This window comes from Mustela erminea, chromosome 3 (assembly GCF_009829155.1).
Source record: "Mustela erminea isolate mMusErm1 chromosome 3, mMusErm1.Pri, whole genome shotgun sequence".
Taxonomy (NCBI): domain Eukaryota; kingdom Metazoa; phylum Chordata; class Mammalia; order Carnivora; family Mustelidae; genus Mustela; species Mustela erminea.
The window spans coordinates 38,171,979-38,194,082 of NC_045616.1; the positions used below are offsets into that span (position 1 = coordinate 38,171,979).

General features: G+C 35.7%; 1 non-coding gene and 1 pseudogene across 1 annotated transcript; both read left to right on the plus strand.

The window, feature by feature from the left end:
* The first annotated feature begins 6,177 nt into the window (after positions 1-6,177).
* On the plus strand, positions 6,178-6,328 carry LOC116587302. The gene has a single exon (XR_004284363.1). It is a non-coding gene; the product is annotated as a U12 minor spliceosomal RNA (small nuclear RNA).
* A 13,484-nt stretch (positions 6,329-19,812) lies between these two features.
* Positions 19,813-19,909, plus strand: LOC116587425 (annotated as a pseudogene).
* Positions 19,910-22,104: the final 2,195 nt, after the last annotated feature.

Here is a 22,104-nt window from a genome sequence, read left to right on the forward strand (position 1 = left end):
CCATATGAAGGCTAGAGGGGTCTAAGGAGTTTCCTTCTACTTAAGCTTAAACGTTGGAAGCACTATAAGAATAAAAGACTTCCTCATCCTGAAGGAAAGACGATAAGATAAATAAAGTGTGTCTGCCCTATAACAGAAATTGGGAAGGAAGAGAGACTGCTGCATCTTTACCCTGTGAATTTTACTACATTGTTCATGAATCCTGTGATTCCTCTTTTAAAAAAAATTCTCCATCCCTTGAAAATCTTTGTTGAACAGTTGACCTACACTTGAGAACTCTGATTTGCCTTATCGAGGGAGAATTCTGGGAACACACTGGTAATCATCCTTTGGGAGGAATAAAGACAGTGCAAGTAATGATCCTTGAAATCTAGTGCAAAAAATCACAGAAAATTGTCAGTGAGTTTATGAAGAAATGGAATGTTATTTAGAGCAGCTCCAGAGAAAGGATTACTTGATACCTCAAAAGCTGGGGCTCACTTCCCCCTCCCTAATCAACTTTCTTTTTGATTTGAACTTTCTTGAACAATCTTACTTTTCCCTATTCTCTGCTAATAATGTATGATTTTAGTGTGGTATTGGCATCTGTTACTTTATGGTTTCTACCATAAACAGCATTATTTTAAAAAGGGTGAAGGAGAAGAAAAATGGGAGGGAGTGTCTGGGTAAACATTTTAACAGGGAAGGTTAAATTGAGAATGAAGACTTTATTTGAGAATACTGTAATAAGGGAAAGAGAATCGAACTCAGTCTGAGCTCAACTTTACTGAAAGAAAGAAAAAAAAAAGGGAGGACTGGGAAATTTGTAAGTTAGTGTAGGAGGAATCTTAGGCTACCCTATTTGCTCACTGGCATTACTCAAAGGACAAGTAAACTTTCTCTCATCCACATGATGAAAGGTAATTTTACAATCCACAGGATAGTCAAGCCAGAGGGTGGCTCCCATCCCCCACAGAGAAATTGCGAGACCTGGGTCCCTGATAATTACATTTCAAATGGATGGTTCCTGATACTTGAGGAAGACATTTCTGGGTTGTAACCCTCATAAGGAGATTTGAAAAATTTATATCTCAGAGGAAGAGAAAAAATTGACAATTACCAGTTTTCTAAAGCAAATGTTCTCTAAGAAAAGGGAGGTCAGAGACTTCAAATCATTAAGAAGCCTGTCTAAAATTTAGTCATTCAAAAGGCATTATCTATCATGGATGTAATCTATCTACATATGTTAGTTTTCTGAGATTTTTTTAAACATTGTTTCAGGGAAAAAGTAAAATTTCCTTCCCTTGATTCATGAAACATATTTTGTGTACTATTATCTCTTTAATATAACACATGTCCAAGAATTATATTTATCTTCCTCTGGGATATCAGATTATATTCATTAACCCCTTTATAGGATGCTGGACTTTTCTGTGTCTAGGCTAAGGATGACAGCTTTGGAATCACATCAAAAAGCTTAGTGCAATACAAACTAAGAATGATTGCTGTTAGTTTAAGAACTTACCTATTTGGAAGGGATTATGATTTAGGTAGCCTTTCAGAGTAGCAGTTAACTTTCTCAAATGCAGTTTAAAGAAAAGGATATTCAACACCCACTGAGAAGGATGAAATTTCTTGAAATAAAGAACTAATACTGTTGGTTAAAAATATAAGGGCCAGAAGGGAAAGAGGTTGTAGAGTCTCCAAATAAGACACAGGAATAGAAAGGGATATATTTAACTTTGGGACCACTGGTGTTAAGTGGCCTAGAAGATATACATTCTAGGAAAAAAGATAAGGGAACTCAGAGACATCATCAAGTATAGTAACATTTGTATTATGGGGATCCCAAAAGGTGCAGAGAGAGAAAAGAAGGCAGAAATTGTATTTGAAGAATAGCTAAAAACTTCTCAAATCTGGGGAAGGAAACAGACATTGAGATCCAGGAGGCACAGAGTCCCTAACAAAATAAACCCAAAGAGGTCCACACCAAGACACATAATGATTAAAATAGCAAAAAATAGGGATAAAGAAAGAATTTTAAAAGTAGCAAGAGAAAATAGTTACATATAAGCAAACCCCATAAATCTATCAGATGATTTTCAGCTAGCAACTTTGTAGGCTAGAAGGGAATGTCAGGATATAATCACAATGCTGAAAGGAAAAACAAAAACAAAAACAAAAAAAACTGCAACCAAGACTACTCTCCCCAGCAAGACTATCATTCAGATTAGAAGAAGATAATAGTTTCCCAGACAAACAAATATTACCGGTGGTCATCACCACAAAACTAGACTTAGAAGAAATGTTAAAGGGAATACTTTGAGTGGGAAATAAAGACCATAGTCAGGAGAAAGAAAATTATGAAAGGAAAATATTTACAGATAAATACAAGATAATAAAAGCACCAGGTTAATCATTATAAAATCATTACTGAGGTTAAAACACAAAAGAATAAAAGCAAGTATGTGTATAAAAATCAGTTAAGGCATTCCTAAAATAAGAGAATAAAAAGTTTAACATCATACACATAAAATGAGGGGGGTAAAAATCAATGCTTTTAGAATGGGTATAAACTTAAGTGACCATCAATTTAATACAGATTATTTGTATTTTTTTAAAGATTTTATTTATTTATTTATTTGACAGAGATGGAGAAAGCACAAGTAGGCAGAGCGTCAGGCAGAGAGATAGGGAGAAGCAGGCTCTCCACTGAGCAGGGAGTGCAATGTGGGGCTTGATCCCTGGATCCTAGGATCATGACCTCACCCAAAGGCAGATGCTTAATGACTGAGCCACCTAGGTTCCCCTTAATACAGATTATATGAATAAGATGTTATATATGAGCTTAATGGTAACCATAAGAGACCTCTTCCAGGGCACCTGGGTGGCTCAGTGTGTTAAAGCCTCTGCCTTCAGCTCAGGTCATGATCTTAGGGTCCTGGGATCGAGCCCCGCATCATCGGGCTCTCTGCTCAGCAGGGAGCCTGCTTCCTCCTCTCTCTCTGCCTGCTTCTTTGCCTACTTGTGATCTCTCTCTGTCAAATAAATAAATAAAATCTTTAAAAAAAATTTTTTTTAAAAAGAGACCTCTTCCATAATGATTTGGAGTCATAAACTGAATTTGAAATTACTGTATTTTCTTTAAGAGGGATTGCTAATCAAAATCAGAATAAATCAGTCAATCACAGATCTTCATAAGAATTGTGGAATGAACTCTGGAGTGGATCACTTAGGAAAACATACTTAAGAATACTTTTATGAAACCAGTAGATTCATTCTAATGTGGAAGAATTTTAAGCTGGATTTAATTTTTTAAGTTCAGACATAGCTATATACTCATTTAAATTACAAGATTAATGTCCCTGTATTGAAACAAACTCCAGAATAAAAAAACAAAAATTAAAAACAAAAGAACTAGTAACATGAAAAAGTCATGCATTTACTTATCCAAATGTATTTTTTTATTTCATTTATTTGTTTTTTTAAAGATTTTATTTACTTATTAGAGAGAGAGAGCACAAACAGGGGGAGCAGCAGAGGGTGAGGGAGAAGCAGCTCCCCAGTGAGTAAGGAGCCCAATGTGGGGCTCAATCACAGGACCCTGGAACCATGACCTGAGCTGAAGGCAGACATTTAACTGACTGAACCACCCAGGTGCCCCATAAATAAATTTATCAAGCACTTACCAAGTATAGACCAGTAAGTAAAAATGTGTTGGACTTTATTACCTATTAAAGATTTTATAATTTCTGCTTTATAATTTCATACTCTGCTAAGAGAAATAGAAATATTTTCAAATTATAACATCATACAATTTATAATATAAAAATGATATTTGGGGGCACCTGGGTGGCTCAGTGAGTTAAGCTGCTGCCTTTGGCACAGGTCATGATCTCAGGGTCCTGGGATCGAGTCCCAGATCGGGCTCTCTGCTAGGCAGGGAGCCTGCTTCCTCCTCTCTCTCTCTGCCTGCCTCTCTGCCTACTTGTGATCTCTCTCTGTCAAATAAATAAATAAAATCTTTAAAAAAATGGTATTTGTTTAAATATAAAGATAATAAATAGTATTTATCTATACTTTTGGGAAAAAAATATTAATGCAAGACTCCTTCCAGAGAATAAAATGAATTTCATTTCTTATTACATAGAAAGTAAAAAAAAAAAAAATCTTTAAAAAACACATGTATATTCATTTATATTAAATTATATTAATTATAATTTATATTTAAATAATGGACATAGCCATTTAATTGAAAAAACAAATATTTGATACAGCTAAAATTTAGTTACAGCATTTTGAAAAAAACAGTACCATTAAACACTTAAAATATTTCTAACAAGGGTAACACATGCCCAGGTCAAAATTACTAATCAAAGAATTTAAGTTTCAAAATGCAATGCAGGTTTCCATGTACCTATTTAGGCTGGTTTTTCAGCAGCAGGTGGAGATTTTAAAAGGAAGGATGCCCAGGTGACTCTGATTCAAAGAATTATCAGAACTTTATATCCTAAAACAAACCACTTACTTTTTTTAGTTGCAGAACATGTTTTAAACAATTTCAATCATCCCATTTTTCTGAATACTGATCATTTTTTTTCCATTCTGTGAATATGAGTGACTCTCAAATGAACATTCTTAGGATATTCAATGTCATTCATTTCAACTCCACGTTTCTTTTCCCTGGGCTAAATTTCCATAAAGAGCTCAAAGGGCTGTCCATTAGAAACATATATTTTATAGAAAAAAGTATGGTTTACATGCAAAAATTGAAAATGTCCACAAAAACCAATTTTTAAAAAAATGTATATAATGTATTTCTCAGTGTGCTGCTCAAAGAAATAGTCATATAATACTGATGATAATACAATTTGAAGGACATCTCAAATTACATCCATAAATTTCAATCTCAATAGAAGTATCAGGCCAAAGAGTGCTCAAAGTCAATTATGGCATAAAAAGTACCCTTGAAATCTGTATATAAAGAGGCATCATTTTCTAAAAGGATGAAGAAGGTAAAATTCAAAGGAAAAGCATCCACCCATCTCAGGTCACATGTGCTAACTAGACTAGTTTCAAGAAAAGAGAAAATAATGAGGTGGAAAGGAGGGTTCTACAGCCAGCAAAATAAACAGAGCTTGGAAATAAAGGATAGCTGCAAATTTCAAAGGTGGTATTCTCTCAATACTGAGCCTAGTAGCGAGCATTCTAAATAGACTCATATGCCATACATGTTAAGTGCTTTTAAAAATCAAAGTTTATACAAGGTCTTTCAAGGTTGGACATAAACCTTTCATTATCAGTGAAAAGATCCCTGAAATATGTGCCAATGGCTCAAATCTGACTCAGATGAGAAAGAGAAATTAAAGAGCCATAGAGAAATCAGAATTTCAAGTAAATGTCAGAAAACTAAGCTGATCTTCCTGAGTCAGGAGCATTTATTTAGGTTCCTAAGACCAGAAGTCTGGAGTCTGTAATCAGTTTTCTAAAACAGCTCTCAGACTCTTTTCTCTTGACTCCTTTTCCTTTCTCTGACTCTAATTTATCTTGCACACTATCTCTGGATTAATCTCCTGAAGGCCCTTTCATTCTATTAGTGTTCAAAAACTCTACACAACTCCCAATTCCTTCCTAAACAGATTTAACAGCTCCTGTTTCTTTTTTTTCTTTTTCAGATTCCCTGCAATTTTTCTACCTCCCTCTCAGACAAAACTATTTTCCACTAACCCCGACCATAGAACTTTCTCTAGAGTTGGTATCATCATTCATCTGCATCACGCACTTGACTATATCATCCAAGCATCGCTCTCAACTTGCTTCCTTCCTGAAATGCCATCCTCTCTTTTTCACCAGCTGAAATATTTTCTACCCATTCCTTAAGCTTCAGCTTAAATCCTGATTTAGTGACACTGAATGTTATTATTTACTTTGGCCTATTCTGATTAATCCCAGCTTTAAATTCTTATAGAGGTATTGTTTGTTCCACATAGTTTACAGTTTGGGTGTCTATTATTTTGTATTTTTCATTAACTCGCAGGGGCACGGAGTCTTAAGACATCCATAAAACAGTCAGCTATTTGGAAGCTTGGATCACATCTTGGATTTTTATGTTATAGGATGGATTGTGAGTAGATAGATAGGAATTCTGCCTCATTTCATAAAAGAGGATTCAAGGAGTCCTATTAAAATACATATTGTATGCTTTAAACTTACAAGTTAGGAAAAAAAAAATGATGGCATGATGTCTAAACCCTCACTGCTAATGTGAGACAAATTTTTGAGCTAGTAAAGGTTTCTGCTAAGATGACCCATCTAACTTGTGGGATGTCTAGGAGTCATAATCTGCTGTAGCCCTTTAACACTGAAAGAGCAGATTGGTACAAAGGTAATAGGCAAGGTTGAGAAGGTACATGTTTCCTATAGGTAAGAAACTGGATTAGCCCTGGAGTGTTAAAAAAAAAAAAAAATACATATTATATAAACATGAACAAAGGGGAGAGGGAGATACAGGTTTCAAGTTCTATAATTAATATTTCAGGGGAATGAAAGGCACAAGGTAAGGAATCTAGTCAATGTTACTGTAACAACAACGTAATGGAAAAGATGGTAGCTTCACTTGGGATGAACATACTGTAAAATAGAAACTTGTCAAATTGCTAAATTGTACATCTGAAACTAAGGTAACATTGTGTCAACTATACTCAAAGTAAAAAAAAAAAAATCTATATATATATATATATATATATATATATATATATATATATATAGTATAATGAAAAACAAAATAAAAATAATTGAAGGAATTGAGTATAAAGGTAGGATATTAGTCTCCTAAGGCTATGATAACAAAATACCACAAAGTGTGTGGCTTAGAACAACAGAAATTTATGGTACACAGTTCTGAAGGCCAAAGTCTGAAGTCAAGATGTCAGCAAGCCCATGCTTCCTCTAAGTATAAAATTCTTCCATGCCTCTTCCTAGTTCCTGGTGGCAGCTGTCAGTTCTTGGCATTCCTTGGCTTACAGCTACATCACTCCAATCTCCACCTGTGTTGAACATGGCATCCTCCCTATGTATCTGTGTCTACACATGAACATGGCATCCTCCCTATGTATCTGTGTCTACACATGGTCATCCCTCTTTTTATAAAAGCACTAATCCTATTGGATTATGGATCCACTCCACTTTAGCAGAACTTCAGCTTAATGATACCTGCAACAACACAATTTCCAAATAAGGTCACACTCTGGGGTACTGAAGCTTAGAGCTTCAACGTATTTTTGGAAGACACAAATCAACCCATGGGAGGCAATAAAAACAAACGTGCCAATTAACTCTGAATTTAATGGATATAATACAGCTGAAAAGTTCAGCCTGGATGCAAGAAATAGGCAACATATTTACTTCTAAAAATAATGAGGTCCATGGTCAACCACTTGATTCAGAGTGTGTAAGATTTATACCAACAAATTATAAAAGAAAACATAGAAATTCCGCATGGATCCCAAGGGAAATTTATCCTAAGAGAGCTGATGAAATAGAATTGTGGTGATTTAGAAACCACTATTATCAATAAAACTGACAAGATATACATGATTTTTAAAATAAGAGCTTAATTAGATTTGCTTTTTTAAATTTTTACATTTTAGTAAAATTAATCATGGGCAGGATGGGAATAATAATTTGACGAAATATGACAGCATCAGTGTATGCAGTTCTTGAGGCTATACTTTAATCAAGGCATACATATCTTTGATTCTAGACTATCTATCACAAATTAGAACATCAAATTCAATGAAAGTGTATCAGATCAAAAAATATTATTGTCCGTGTTAAAACTTTTCTTAATTTTAACCTTGGAGTTCTTTAGTATTTGATCTGAAATACTTCTTTTGTTACATTATTTTTAGAAGATATTATATATTGTGTGTGAATTCTAGGAATTCCTCTGTAATCTAAATTTGCATATCTGACTCTACTTGAAAACACCCCTGAGATGTATCACTAAAATCTAATGCTGAAAATGTCCTTAAGGTAACTATTTCATCTGCCATTATTCTTACTTCCCACTGTTTTGTTCTTCCATACATTTCCTGAAGTTTTCTTGACCTGCTTCATATGGGATAAGGAACAAGAGGGCAGCTATCCAATAAACAGCATTTTCCAGGCTCCCATACTAATTAGACTTAGTTTAGATACATTTCTAATTTTTCCCGACTTCTGCTTTCTATTAACATCTTAGCTATCAGTTATATACTTTCCTATTAAATGTCATATAGTGTTTTCCCTTTCCAGCTGCTTTGAATATTACCATTTGATCTTTAATTATCAGCATTTGATTATAATACATTAGGTATTTTTCATCTTGTATTTATCCCACTTCAATTAGCTGACAATATCTTCCAAATGATATGGGAAATTATCAGCCATTATTTTTTCAAGTATTGTTTCTATCCCAACTCTCTGCCTTTTCTGGCTGGGATTTTTTTTTTTAATTTCCACATGTACTTTATACTTAGTTTTACTTTGTTGCATTCACCTTTATTTTTTTGTTTCAGTTTACATATCATTTCTAATAATGTATTTCTGACTTCAATATACATAGCCTATCTTATGCTTTGCTTTTAATCATATCCATGAGATTCACTTTTTTTTTTAAGATTTTATTTATTTCAGAGAGGTAGTGCATAACAGAATATTGGAGGGGCTCAGTAACTGAGAGGAGCAGAGGGAAAAGGAGAAGCAGACTGGTCTTGGGGCTCAATCCCAGGACCCACGAATCATGACCTGGGCCAAAGGCAGATGCTTAACGGACTGAGCCAGCCAGGTGTCCCTACTTGATTCTTCTTTGTATAAATATATAAACATTCTATCAATAATCTCATCCATTCACTCACATTATTTTTCCTTCTCTCTCTTTTCTATAATATATGAACCAAGAATATGTTAAAGTTCTTGCTAACTGCAATATTTGTACCATCTCTGGGGCTGTTTTTATAATACTGTATTTCTTCTTTTTTTTTTTTAAGAATTATTTATTTATTTGACAGAGATCACAAGTAGGCAGAGAGAGAGGGGGAAACAGGCTCTCCTCCGAGCAGAGAGCCTGATGCAGGGCTCGATCCCAGGACCCTGAGACCATGACCTGAGCCAAAGGCAGAGAGGCATTAATGCACTGAGCCACCCAGGTGCCCCTATAATATTGTATTTCTTTACTGCTTGTCTTGTTGCTGGTTACTCATATGGTTAGTAATTTTATAATCATATATAGGAGGTAATACACAATAAAGATCTGGATTACCTTGCCTTCTAATTCTCCTAAACATATCTTTTACTCCTAGAGTATGTATCTTAATTCTAAGATTTTGCTCTTATTTTTAGAGTAGGGCTTTCTGTATTCTTAACTCAAAGTTCTGGGTGCTCACCACGGTATCTCTAACTGAGCTTGGCCTGACAGTTTTACAGAACTAGGTATCTACTCAAATCTCTCCTGACTCCCTGTGGTTGCTCTCTGCTAGATACCCTGGAGTTTTACTGCTTGGAAGCATAGCTAAACAGCAAGCCAAAGACACAAATAATTTTATATATGTTACTGTGGCTCCTTTTCTGCCATGCCTTTCTTTTTAAATCTTTGTCCCTAAAACTCAAACCACCATAGAAGTAATGAACCATATTTTTTTTTCCCCCACACAATGGTACTACTACCTTCTTTTGAATTCTATTTACCTGAGCTGTGATTTGGGAAGTCCTAGGTAATTCAGTAAGAAAAGAAAAAAGAAAAGAAAAGGCATATAGATTGGGATGGAAGAAATAAACTTTATTTACAGGTGACATGGTTATCTATGAAGAAAATCTGAAAGAATAAACAAAAAAGTTCCTGAAACTAATAAATGATCATAGCAAAGTTGCAGGATACAAGTATAATAAACAAAGTCAATCCATATTTCTACTTAATAATGCTATGAACCTAAAATGCCCTAAAAAATAATCCATTTAAAAGAAACATGTTATTAATGGAGTAGCAATGTATTTAAGTTTTCTTGACTCTCCTAACAAAACAGACATAATAATGAATGCATTAAAGCACTGGATATGTAAGTAAATAAAATAGAACATTTAAAGCATTTTATACCAAAGTAGTCAAGTGCTATCTTTACAAACCACAAAACTCCATTGTGCTGTGCCAAACTACCAACAAGCACCCATGTATATAATTAACCATGTGAGAGGATGTGGGAGACAGTAATTTCTGATAGCCCTGATGCTGGTAAATTGCCAAAACAACTCATTCAGAAAGCAAGAGAAGACTCTGGAATAGAAGTCAGGTGTAGCTATCTGAGGAAAGCATCAGGAGAGGAGGTTTTCTGTTTCCTTTGTAAGGATGAGTTTAAGGGACTTCAGGAATGTTAGTATTAAGTTTGTTTGGTTGTTGTGAAAGGTTGAAACCAACCAACTGAAGAAGCTTTCTTCAAGGAAAAACCAATGCTAAAGAGGAACTAACTGTTGGGGATAGAATACAAATTAAGCAGGAGAAAGATACTATGAGGAAAAAAGAGAAAGTTGAGGCAGGCAGTGTGGAAGAGAAAGAGAGAAAGAAAGGAAACACTCTGTTAACATTAAAAATGAAAAGAAAGGAGACAGTTCTTACAGTACTTGAAGTAGCTATTTGATGCTTCACAGTAGAGAAAAGCATGAAGCCATGGAGCTCTAAAAGTTACCTTGGTATATTCCCATATTTTGAGGATAACTTTTAAAATTCAAAAATACTCATTTCATAAAACATTCATAACGTGACAGAATTGTGGTTGAATTCCATACCAATTCACTGCAGGTTGAAAATATGTACATAAATGGGGGAGAATAAACATGCTTTTAGACAATGAGGACATGCCAAAAGAATATGATCTATCAAAAAAGATTTAAAAATTGAAGCTTAGTATTTCAAAATAAGCCAAATAAAATTAAAATATGAAAACATAAGAACTAAAAAAAATGAGAAAAATAAAATTATGAAAATATGAGAGCTTGAAAACAGACCTGAGTTCAAGGATGATTTAGGAATAAATTTAAAATAATTTTAGAAATAAAGACAAAACTAATAGACAATGAATATGAAGAGGTGAGGAGGGGCAAGACGGCAGAGACATAGGAGACCCTGATTCAACCAGTCCTCTAAAGTGAGCAAATTATCTACCAGAACACTCTGAACACCCATGAAACCAGCCTGAGATGTAGGATTATACATTTCCAGATCTCTACAGAAGATGCCAGTGGAGAGGTAAAGCAGAGTGGGAATAGGACTGATATCAGAGGATAAACAGAATGGGGAGGGAGCCACCAAAAGTGACCCATTGGAAAGTAATACCCCAATACGAAAGTGCCCTGTGACTGGGGACCAGCATTAACTTGGGGTCTGGTTAAAAGCCCTCAAAAAGAGCAAAAGATCTTAAGGGGCAACTGGTGGAATCAGACAGTCATGGGCACAGGCCTAAGCCCATGATCCCAGGATGGCCACTGCTGATGACCACCCTTGCCAGTGAGAATGCAGCAGTGGAGCCTCCAGTTCCTGGTCCTGGAGCTGCCAGAGTTGTGCAGTTTGCAACACCGCTCAGCCAGGGTGCACTCCTGCCCCCGCATGAGGAAGTCTGGTGACCCCTCTCTAGAACCATAGCTTTTAGCATTCTGTGCTCACTGTGCGACCTGGGTCTGAACCACACTCCCCAGCCACAGAGTCTAAACACTCCCAGCCTGGACTTGAAGGAACTACCCCAGAGAGCAGTGCTGGCAAAAGCAGGCTCCCTGGACCAATATCTCTCATGGTTTTAGTAGCACTGGAGTGCAGACATAAGTGGGCACTTCAGGAGACCCCTGAGACGGGGCCTGGGGTTGTGCTCTGCCTGTGGGAGGTTGCACGGCTCAGCAGAACTTAGAGAGTGGGGAGTCAGTGTGCTCTGGACCACCCAGAGGGGAGCAGACTCAGGCTTCTCTCTGAGATGGAGGTCTGGGTGCAGTTTGCTTCCCACTAAACCTCTGAAAGCCCCAAAAAGCTGCCAAAGAACAAAAAACTCCAGAGAACAAAGCCTGAAAAACTGGTTTCTACAGAGCCCAGCCCCTTCACAGGGGGCAGGAGGACTCAATCCAAGAAAGGCTGACTGAAAAACAATGCAGCAGGCCCCTCCCCCAGACACCCAGCTGAAAGAAGGAGCAGACAACTACCACAGGGCCCCCATAAAACTGTAAAACCCCACTATGAGGGGAAAACAAGATATTAAGCTCCCAGTATTGCTCTAAAATCTGTGTACTTCATAGATACAACTTTAATTTTTAATTCATTCTCACTATTGTTCTTTTTCATTTTTTGACCTATTTACCACTACAGCTAGAGGTTTAATACAACATATTCCATAATAACCTTTTAACCTGAACTTTTTTCATACATATACCTATTTTTCTTTTTCTTATCTATTTTTTTAAATATACATATAGATATAAGCTTCAAGGTAATCCTCTTTCCCTAATCAGTACTAGCCCTATATATAAATCTGCTTTAATCTCCCTTTATCTCTGGAAAGTTGAGTCCTTTAACAAAGATATCAAGATACACCCAGAAAATAACCTTCCTCTCCCACATTGAGGATTTATAACCACCCTCACAACTCTTTCTTCTGTCAGTGTTTCTGTGTATTTGTTTTTGTTCTGGAATTATATAAATCTTATCCTTGGAGTCCATTTTGGCTGGGTTCTTTTTTTTTCTTCTTGTCATTTACTTTTGTTGGTCTTTTTGTTTATCCATTTTTGTTTGTATACCTTGTAAATCTTACCCTTGGGGCCCATTCAGGCTGAGTCTTCTCTCTTTTTTTTTTTTTTTTTTTTTTTTTTTGGTCTCTTTCTCTCTCTCTTTTATTCTTTTTTCTTTCTTTTTGATGGTGACTTCAGGTTGCTCAGAAGCATTCCAGGATGCACCCTGCCAGGATTACAGTTGATATATTCTGGTACACATCCCCTCAAACACCTCTCATCAAAATGACTAGGAGGAGGAACACCCAACAGGGGAAAAATTTGGAGACTGTGCCCTCTTCATAAGAACTATTGGATATGGACATAAACAGTATGTCAGGAAGGGAAGTCACCGTAACAATACTCCAGGCAATGGCTAGGTTGGAGAAAACCATTAGAGACAACAAGGAATCTCTAAGGGCTGAAGGGAAAGCTGCCCAGGGAAGAAGTTAAAAATGCTATCAATGAGATCCAATCTAATCTAAATACTCTAACAGCTAGGGTAACCATAGGCAGAAGATAGAATTAGCGATCTAAAGGAAAAACTGATAGAGAAAATGGATCAGGAAGAGGCCTGGAACAAATAGCTGAGAAGCCATGAAAACAGAATAAGGGAAATAAATGATGCCATGAAACATTCCAACATCAGAATTATTGGGATCCCTGAGGGGGGAGAGAAAGAAAGAAGACTAGAAGATATAGTCGAACAAATTCTCTACAAAAAATTTTCCCAATCTGGAAATTGGAACCAGAGTTCGTGTCCTAGAGGTAAAAAGATCACCCCCAAGATCAATGAATCTAGAAAGACCTCCAGATACTTGATTGTGAGACAGATGAATCATAATTTTAAACAAGAGCTCTTGAGAGCAGGTAGGGGGAAGAGATTCCCTACCTACAGAGGAAGGTCCATCAGAATAACATCATACCAGTCCACAGAAACCTAGCAAACCAGAAAGGGCTGGAAAGACATATTCAGGGGCACTAAATGAGAAGAACATGCAGCCAAGAATACTTTATCCAGCATTCAAAATGGATGACATTCAAAATGAATGGAGAGATAAAGAGCTTCCAAGACCAGCAAAGTTTAAAAGAGTATGTGACCACCAAGCTGGCACTACAAGAAATATTAAGGGAGGTTCTATAAAGGAAGAAAGAACCCAAGAGTATCATAGAACAGAATATTACAGAGATAATTTATAGAAACTAGGAACTTCACAGCCAACATGATATCAAAAAAACATATCTTTCAATAATCACTCTCAACGTGAATGGTCTAAATGCTCCCATAAAACTGCACAGGGCTGCAAATTGGATAGAATGACAGGACCCATCCATATGTTGTCTACAAGAGACCCATTTGGAACCTAAGAACACATCCAGACTGAAAACTAAAGGGATGAAGAAGCATCTTTCAGGCCAATGGGCCTCAAAAGAAAGCTGAGGCAGCGATTCTCATATCAGATAAATTAGATTTTAAACTAAAGACTCTAGTTAGAGATAAAGAAGGACACTTCTTTCTTCACATCATTCTTAAAGGGTCTATCCACCAAGAAAATCTAACAATTGTAAATATTTATGCCCCCAATATGGGAGCAGCCAACTACATAAGACAACTGTTAATCAAGATAAAGAGTCATATTCATATGAATACATTAATAGTATGGGATCTTAGCATGCCACTCTCAGTAACAGACAGATCATCCAAGCAGAAAATCTATAAAGAAACAACAGCATTGAATGACACATTGGACCACATGGACCTCATAGATATATACAGAATATTCCACCTCAAAACAACAGAATACCCATTCTTCTTGAGCACACATGGAACTTTCTCCAGAATAGACCACATATTGGGTCACAAATCAGGGCTCAACTAATACCAAAAGATTGAGATTATTTCCTGCATATTCTCAGACCACAATGCTTTGAAACTGGAACTCAACCATAAGAAAAAGTTTGGAAGGAATTCAAACACTTGGAAGCTAAAGATCACCTTGCTTAAGCATGTGTGGATCAACCAGGAAATCAAAGATTAACTTCAGCAATTCATGGAAACCAATGAGAATGAAGACACTTCAGTCCAAAACCTATGGGATACATAAAGGGTGGTTCAAAGGGGAAAATACATAGCCATCCAAACCTCCCTCAAAAAAAAACTGAAAAATATACCTTAAAGAACTGGAGAATCACAAGAAATTAAGCCAACCCCATACACAAGAAGGGAATAATCAAGATTAGAGCAGAGATCAATGAGATAGAAACTAGAGATACAGTAGAATACATCAATGAAGTTAAAAGCTGGTTTTTTGAAAGAATAAGATCAATAAACCATTGGCCTAACTAATCTAAAAGAAAAAAAAGAGGACCCAAATTAATAAAATTATGAGTGAAAAGGGAGAGATCACGATTAACACCAAGGAAATAGAAACAATCATCAGAAATTATTCTCAACAGTTATATGCCAATAAGTTAAGCAACCTAGACAAAATGAATGCATTCCTGGAAATCTATAAACTTCCAAAACTAAATTAGGAAGAAACTGACAACCTGAATAGACAAATATCTAGTAACAAGATTGAAGCAGTGATCAAAAATCTCCCCCAAAACAAGAGCCAGGACCTGATGGATTCTCTGGGAATTCTACCAAACATTCAAAGAAAAAAAATAATACCTCTTTTCCTGAAGCTGTTTCAAAAAAACAGAAACAGAAGGAAAAACTTCCACACTCTTTTTGTGAAGCCAGCATTACCCTGATCCCCAAAGAGGCAAAGACCCCACCCAAAAGGAGAATTTCAGACCAGTATCCCTGATGAATATGGATGCCAAGATTCTCAAAAAGATCCTAGCTAATAGGGTCCAACAATACATTAAAAAGATTATCCACCATGACCAGGTGGGATTTATTGATGACGTGTAAGTTTGGTTCAACATTCACAAATCGTTCAGTGTGATAGAACAAACCAATAAGAGAAGAGAGAAGAACCACACGGTCCTCTCAATTGATGCAGAAAAAGCATTTGACAAGATACAGTATCCATTCCTGTTTAAAACGATTCAAAGTATAGGGATAGAGGGAACATTCCCCAACTTCATAAAATCTATCTATGAAAAACTCATGGCAAATATCACCCTCAATGGCAAAAAGCTGACAGCTTTCCCTTTGAGATCAGGAACACGACAAGGATGTCCACTCTTGCCACTGTTGTTCAACATAGTACTAGTAAGTCCTAGCAACAGTAATCAGACAACAAAAAGAAATAAAAGGTATTCAAATTGGCAAAGAAGAAGTCAAACTCTCTCTCTTTGCAGATGACATGATAGATTATATGGAAAAACCAAAGACTCCACCCCAAACCACTAGAACTCATACAGCAATTCAGTAATGTGGCAGGATACAAAATCGATGTACAGAAATCAGTTGCTTTCTTATACAATAACAATGAAAATATAGAAAGGGAAATGAGAGAATCGATTCCATTTACTATAGCACCGGAATCATAAGATACCAGGGAATAAACCCAACCAACAGGATAAAGGATCAGTACTCGAGGAACTACAGAACAGTTACGAAAGATATTGAAGATGACACAAAAAGCTGAAAGAGCATTCCATGCTCATGGATTGGAAGAATAAACATTGTTAAAATGTCTACACTGCCTAGAGCCATCTGTACTTTCAATGTCATCCTGATCAAAATTCCACCGGCATTTTTCAGAGTTGGAACAAACAATCCTAAAATTTGTATGGAAACAGAAGAGACCCTGAATTGCTAAGGAAATGTTGAAGAAGAAAAACAAAATATGGGGTATCATGTTGCCTGATTTCAAGCTTTACTATAAAGCTGTGATCACCAAGACAGCATTGTACTGACACAAAACAGACACACAGACCAGTGGAACAGAGTAGTGAGCCTAGATATGGACCCACAACTCTACGGTCAACTAATCTGCAAAGCAGAGAAAAATATATAGTGAGGAAAAAAACAGTCTCTTCAATAAATGATGCTGGGAAAACTGGACAGCTATGGGTAGAAGAATGAAATTCGACCATTCTCTTACACCATACACAAAGATAACTCAAAATGGATAAAAGACCTCAACGTTGGGGCGCCTGGGTGGCTCAGTGGGTTAAGCTGCTGCCTTCAGCTCAGGTCATGATCTCAGGGTCCTGGGATCGAGCCCCACATCGGGCTGTCTGCAAGGCAGGGAGCCTGCTTCCTCCTCTCTCTCTGCTTGCCTGTCATCTCTCTCTGTCAAAGAAATAAATAAAATCTAAAAAAAAAAAAAAAAAAGACCTCAACGTTGAGGCAGGAATCTATCAAAATCCTAGAGGAGAACACAGGCAGTAACCTCTTAGACATCGGCCACATCAACTTCTTTCAAGATATGTCTCCAGAGGCAAAGGAAACAAAAGCAAAAATTAACTTTGGGGACTTCATCAAGATCAAGAACTTCTGCACAGCAAAGGAAACAGTCAACAAAACAAAGAGGCCACCCACGGCAGGGGAGAACATATTCACAAATGGCACTACAGACAAAGGGCTGATATCCAAGATCTATAAAGAACTCCTCAAACTCAACACACACAAAACAGATAAACACGTCAACAAATGGGCAGAAGACATGAGCAGACACTTCTCCAATGAAGACATACAATTGGCTAACAGATACATGAAAAAATGTTCATCATCATTAGCCATCAGGGAGATTCAAATAAAAACCACATTGAGATATCACCTTACACCAATGAGAATGGCCAAAATCAACAAGACAGTAAACAACAAGTGTTGGAGAGGATGTAGAGAAAGGGGAACCCTCTTACACTGTTGGTGGGAATGCAAGTTGGTGCAGCTGCTTTGGAAAACAGTGTGGAGATTCCTTAAGAAATTTAAAATAGGGCTTCCCTATGACCCTGCAATGGCACTACTGGGTATTTACCCCCAAAGACACAGATGTAGTGAAAAGAAGGGCCATCTGTACCCCAATGTTCATAGCAGCAATGACCACAGTCGCCAAACTGCGGAAAGAACCAAGATGTCCTTCAACAGATGAATGAATAAAGAAGATATGGTCCATATATACAATGGACTATTATGCCTCCATCAGAAAGGATGAATACCCAACTTCCTGTATCAACATGGACGGGACTGGAAGAGATTACGCTGAGTGAAATAAGTCAAGCTGAGTGACTCAAGTATCCTATGGTTTCACTTACTTGTGGAGCATAAGGAATAACATGGAGGACATGGGGAGATGGGGAGAAGTGAGTTGGGGATAATTGGAGGGGAAGACAAACCATGAGAGACTGTGGACTCTGAGAAACAAACTGAGTATTTTGGATGGGAGGGGGGTGGGAGGTTTGCGAGCCTGGTGGTGGGTATAATGGTGGGCACATATTGCTTGGAGCACTGGGCATGGTGCCTAAACAATGAATTTTGGAACACTGAAAATTAAATTAAATTTTTAAAAAAATGAAAAGGTATCACAGATGATACAGTAAAAGACATAGACAATGAAAAATAGAATAGTACATTTTAAAATCAAGCAAAAATTAATAGAAATAAAATGAGCAAGTAATAGCCAGAGGTACAGAAATTATACATACACACACACACATACATACATACATACATACATACAATCCAAGTGAAAACAAAAGGAAAAGCAAAGAATACATATTAAAAACTATATTTTAATAGAACTTACCTGAAATAAAGAATTATACCTAAATATTGAAAGGGAAGGGGCACCTGGATGGCTCAATGGGTTAAAGCCTCTGCCTTTGGCTCAGGTCATGATCTCAGAGTCCTGAAATTGAGCCCCACGTCGGGCTCTCTGCTTCCTTCTCTCTCTGCCTGTCTCTCTGCCTACTTGTTATCTCTGTCAAATAAATAAATAAAATCTTTAAAAAAAAAGAGAGAGAATATCATTTCTCAAAAAAACAACTTTTTTTTTAAGACTTTAGTTGCTTATTTGAGAAAGAAAGCACAAGACAGTGAGACAGGATGAGCAGAGGGAAAGGACAGATGGAGAGGCAGACTCCCCAGGGAGCCTGAGCTCAATCCTAGGACCCTGAAATCAGAACCTGAGGATTAGGCAGACATTTAACTGATGAAGCCACCCAGGTCCCCTCTCAGAGAAAAGTTTTACAAACAACCCATATCAATACATACTTGGGTAAAATTATTTCATTTAAACTCCAAATGCTTTCACAAGTGACTTGCTTTAAATAACTTTAACAATAACCCAAGTACTACTTAAATATTTGAAAAATAAACACAGGGAAAAATAACCCTTCTAAATTCTTGTTATAAGGTGAGTATATTATTGATTATAAAACCTGATAAAAATGCTCCAAAAAAGAAATCTAAAAACCAACCATTTATGTGAATATTAGTAAAAATCTTTGACTTATAAATTTAATATTATTGCAATTTAGTAATGGACCTTTTTTCTTGAGATAAAAAATTCTAAGGACTATATGAAAGGATAAATAGAGAAAACACAGAAACCACGAAAGGGATATTTTAATCCCTTCTATATTAAGTATATTTTATGACCTCTATATGCAAGAGAACAAGATATTCAAAAATGAATGGACTAAGAAAATCTGAGAATAGAAATATTTGCAAATAAGCACTTAGTATATTAGAAACATAGCATTAGGAATTGGTGAGAATAATATTCCCCATAATTAGTAGTGTAGGAATAATGGCATAACCACACAAAGAAAAGACAAAATTATCTCCAGAATAAATATGTCAGTATTAGAAGAAATTAATTCACCTTTAAACTTGATAATTACTCTTAATTATGACTCACAAAATATAATCAATAGTAATTTTAGTTATATTACTTGTCCAAAAAATAGCACAAACATTATAATCAATAAATAACAAATGACAAAATAATGAGACACATTTGCAATGAAAAATGTTTAAGGGTCATGAGATTTATTCATTAATAGGATTTTAAGATAGGGTAATTTGGAATACAGACCAAGTCAGATAATCAGGTATATTCCAAGGATAAAAAGAAATGCAAGTTTTTCTCAGCATTATGCATACACTAAAATAATAATGACAAGAAGAAGATTAGCACAGACCCTGTGACATAATAACATGTAAATTCATGAGACATTCCATCTTTTTCTATACACTTTAACATGGTAAAAGTGGTAATTTTATTATGTATATTGACAATAAAAATAAATAAACTGATAGATACAAAAGAATAGAAAAGATCTTAATTAAAATAATGTAGACATTAAAAAAGTGCAGATATCTTAAATGTTTTCATAATCTTAATTTTCATAAAAATACTGCATTGGTATCATTAAGTTTGTATTGATGCTTAAAAAATGAGAAATATCTGGCTATTAGATCAACCTCAATAAGAACAAGAAAAATGAAAACTAGACATAATGTGCCTATTGATGTGGTACGATAGAAGCTACAATTCCCTGTGAAGTATTATTATAAAAAAAATAGGACAAATCTGATCAGCCTTCTAAATGCAACCACTCTTTATAGCAAAAGGTATGTAGACCACCTTGACTGATAGAAAAGGAGACAATGAGCAAAATTCAAAATGTGCAGTTATATAGGATCAATACCTTTGGTTTCTTTATCAAATAAATTGAAAGAAAAAAAATGGATGGAAAGCTTATAAATCAAAAGCAATTTAAATTGTATCAATGAAATGCACTGAATATCTTTTGTTTCCTGATTCAAACAAACTGGTAAGTTAAAAATACTATGAAATATTGAAAGAAATGTTAATACTGTGTTTTCACATTAAAGATTTGTATTTAATTACTTTAGAAAAGATAAAAATATTGGAATTATGATTTTTAAAGTATCTTTTATAGATACATATTCAAGTGTCTTTATAGATACTGCATCCTTGGATGTGCTAAAGTGCTATATAGGATTTATCTGAAAAAAAAAAAAAAGGTGGGATGTCGAATGAGAATTGGTATAGACTTAGAGAAGAATATACTGACTATTCTGAAACTGGATATTAGATCCATACAGGTTCATTATGTTACTTTTTCCTTTTATATATTTACACTCTTCCAAAAATTTTTTAGGTACTACCCACATTAAAATCACAAACAATATAATGATGGATGAGGAAAAATCATCATCTCAAGTTATTTAAAAGCTATGCGTGAGAAGAAACAATAAAAAGGAATCTAAGCTTATACATGCTTTATCTTTTAAAAAATCTATTTATACTGTTTCAACTCATTGACCAATATACTCATACATTTTTTAAATTTTAGGTATATATGACTGGACATATAGAAAATCAGTAACCAAAAAATGTTGGTCAAATCCTTTTGTGAGAAAGTAAGCATTTCTTGGCTTTTTAAAATTTTTTTTAAATTTTGAAAATTTGTTTTTAACATCAACTAATCTTAAGGAATAGGCATTAAATGCCAGTTACTTTTTAAAGTACATTTGCTATTTACTCTCCACTAGGGAGAAATGTGACCTCATTCCATGTTCTGAATAACACAAGAGTGCCCTAGTGATTAGCGCATCAGGTCAGATGGGAGAAAAACACATAGCTCTGCACTTTTAACAACCTGCTCAGCCTTAGACTGGTTACCAAGGGATTTAAAGGCAAATCATGAAAAAATAAAAAATCAATTGATTAAGCATGGTGGGCAATAAATAAATCCCATATTTATGTTACTGGCATAGGGGTAAATAGCTTCCTGACAATGTATATCTTTTACACTCTATTCAGATAGAATAAACATCTAAAAGTTTAATTTCATTGTAAGCTTACAATTTTGTAATTGGGGGGCTATTGTCATTTTAACTACCACCAGTGTCAAGCTATGAAATGCTCCCATCACCATGAAAAACTCCCTTAGACCCCTCAGTAATCAATTCTCATCCCCACCTTGCTTCTAAGCAATCACTGATCTTCCAGAAAGCAAACTGTGATCTTGCCTTTTCTAGAATTTCATATAAATTTCATACAAAGCCATAAAACATGTAGTCTTTAGTGAGCCGCTTCTTTCATATGACACCAGACTATGCAAGACCGGAACACTTTGCTGCATCATTCCAGACTGTCTTCTTGATATAGTAGAGATAGCACTGAAAAAATAGGATTGAAGGCCTTAATCTTATCTCTTCCACTCCAATCTGTGAACTAAGATACACATTTTAACTTCTCTTGTCTGACAACAGTAGGATGATCTGTCCTCCTCAAGGCTACTGTGTGGAGCTAACTGGAGAGGACAGATAAAGTGCTTTCTAAAGTGCAACACATAACACAGACCAATTCAGAAGAAAAAGATATCAGAAAAAAGATAAATGATAGTTTA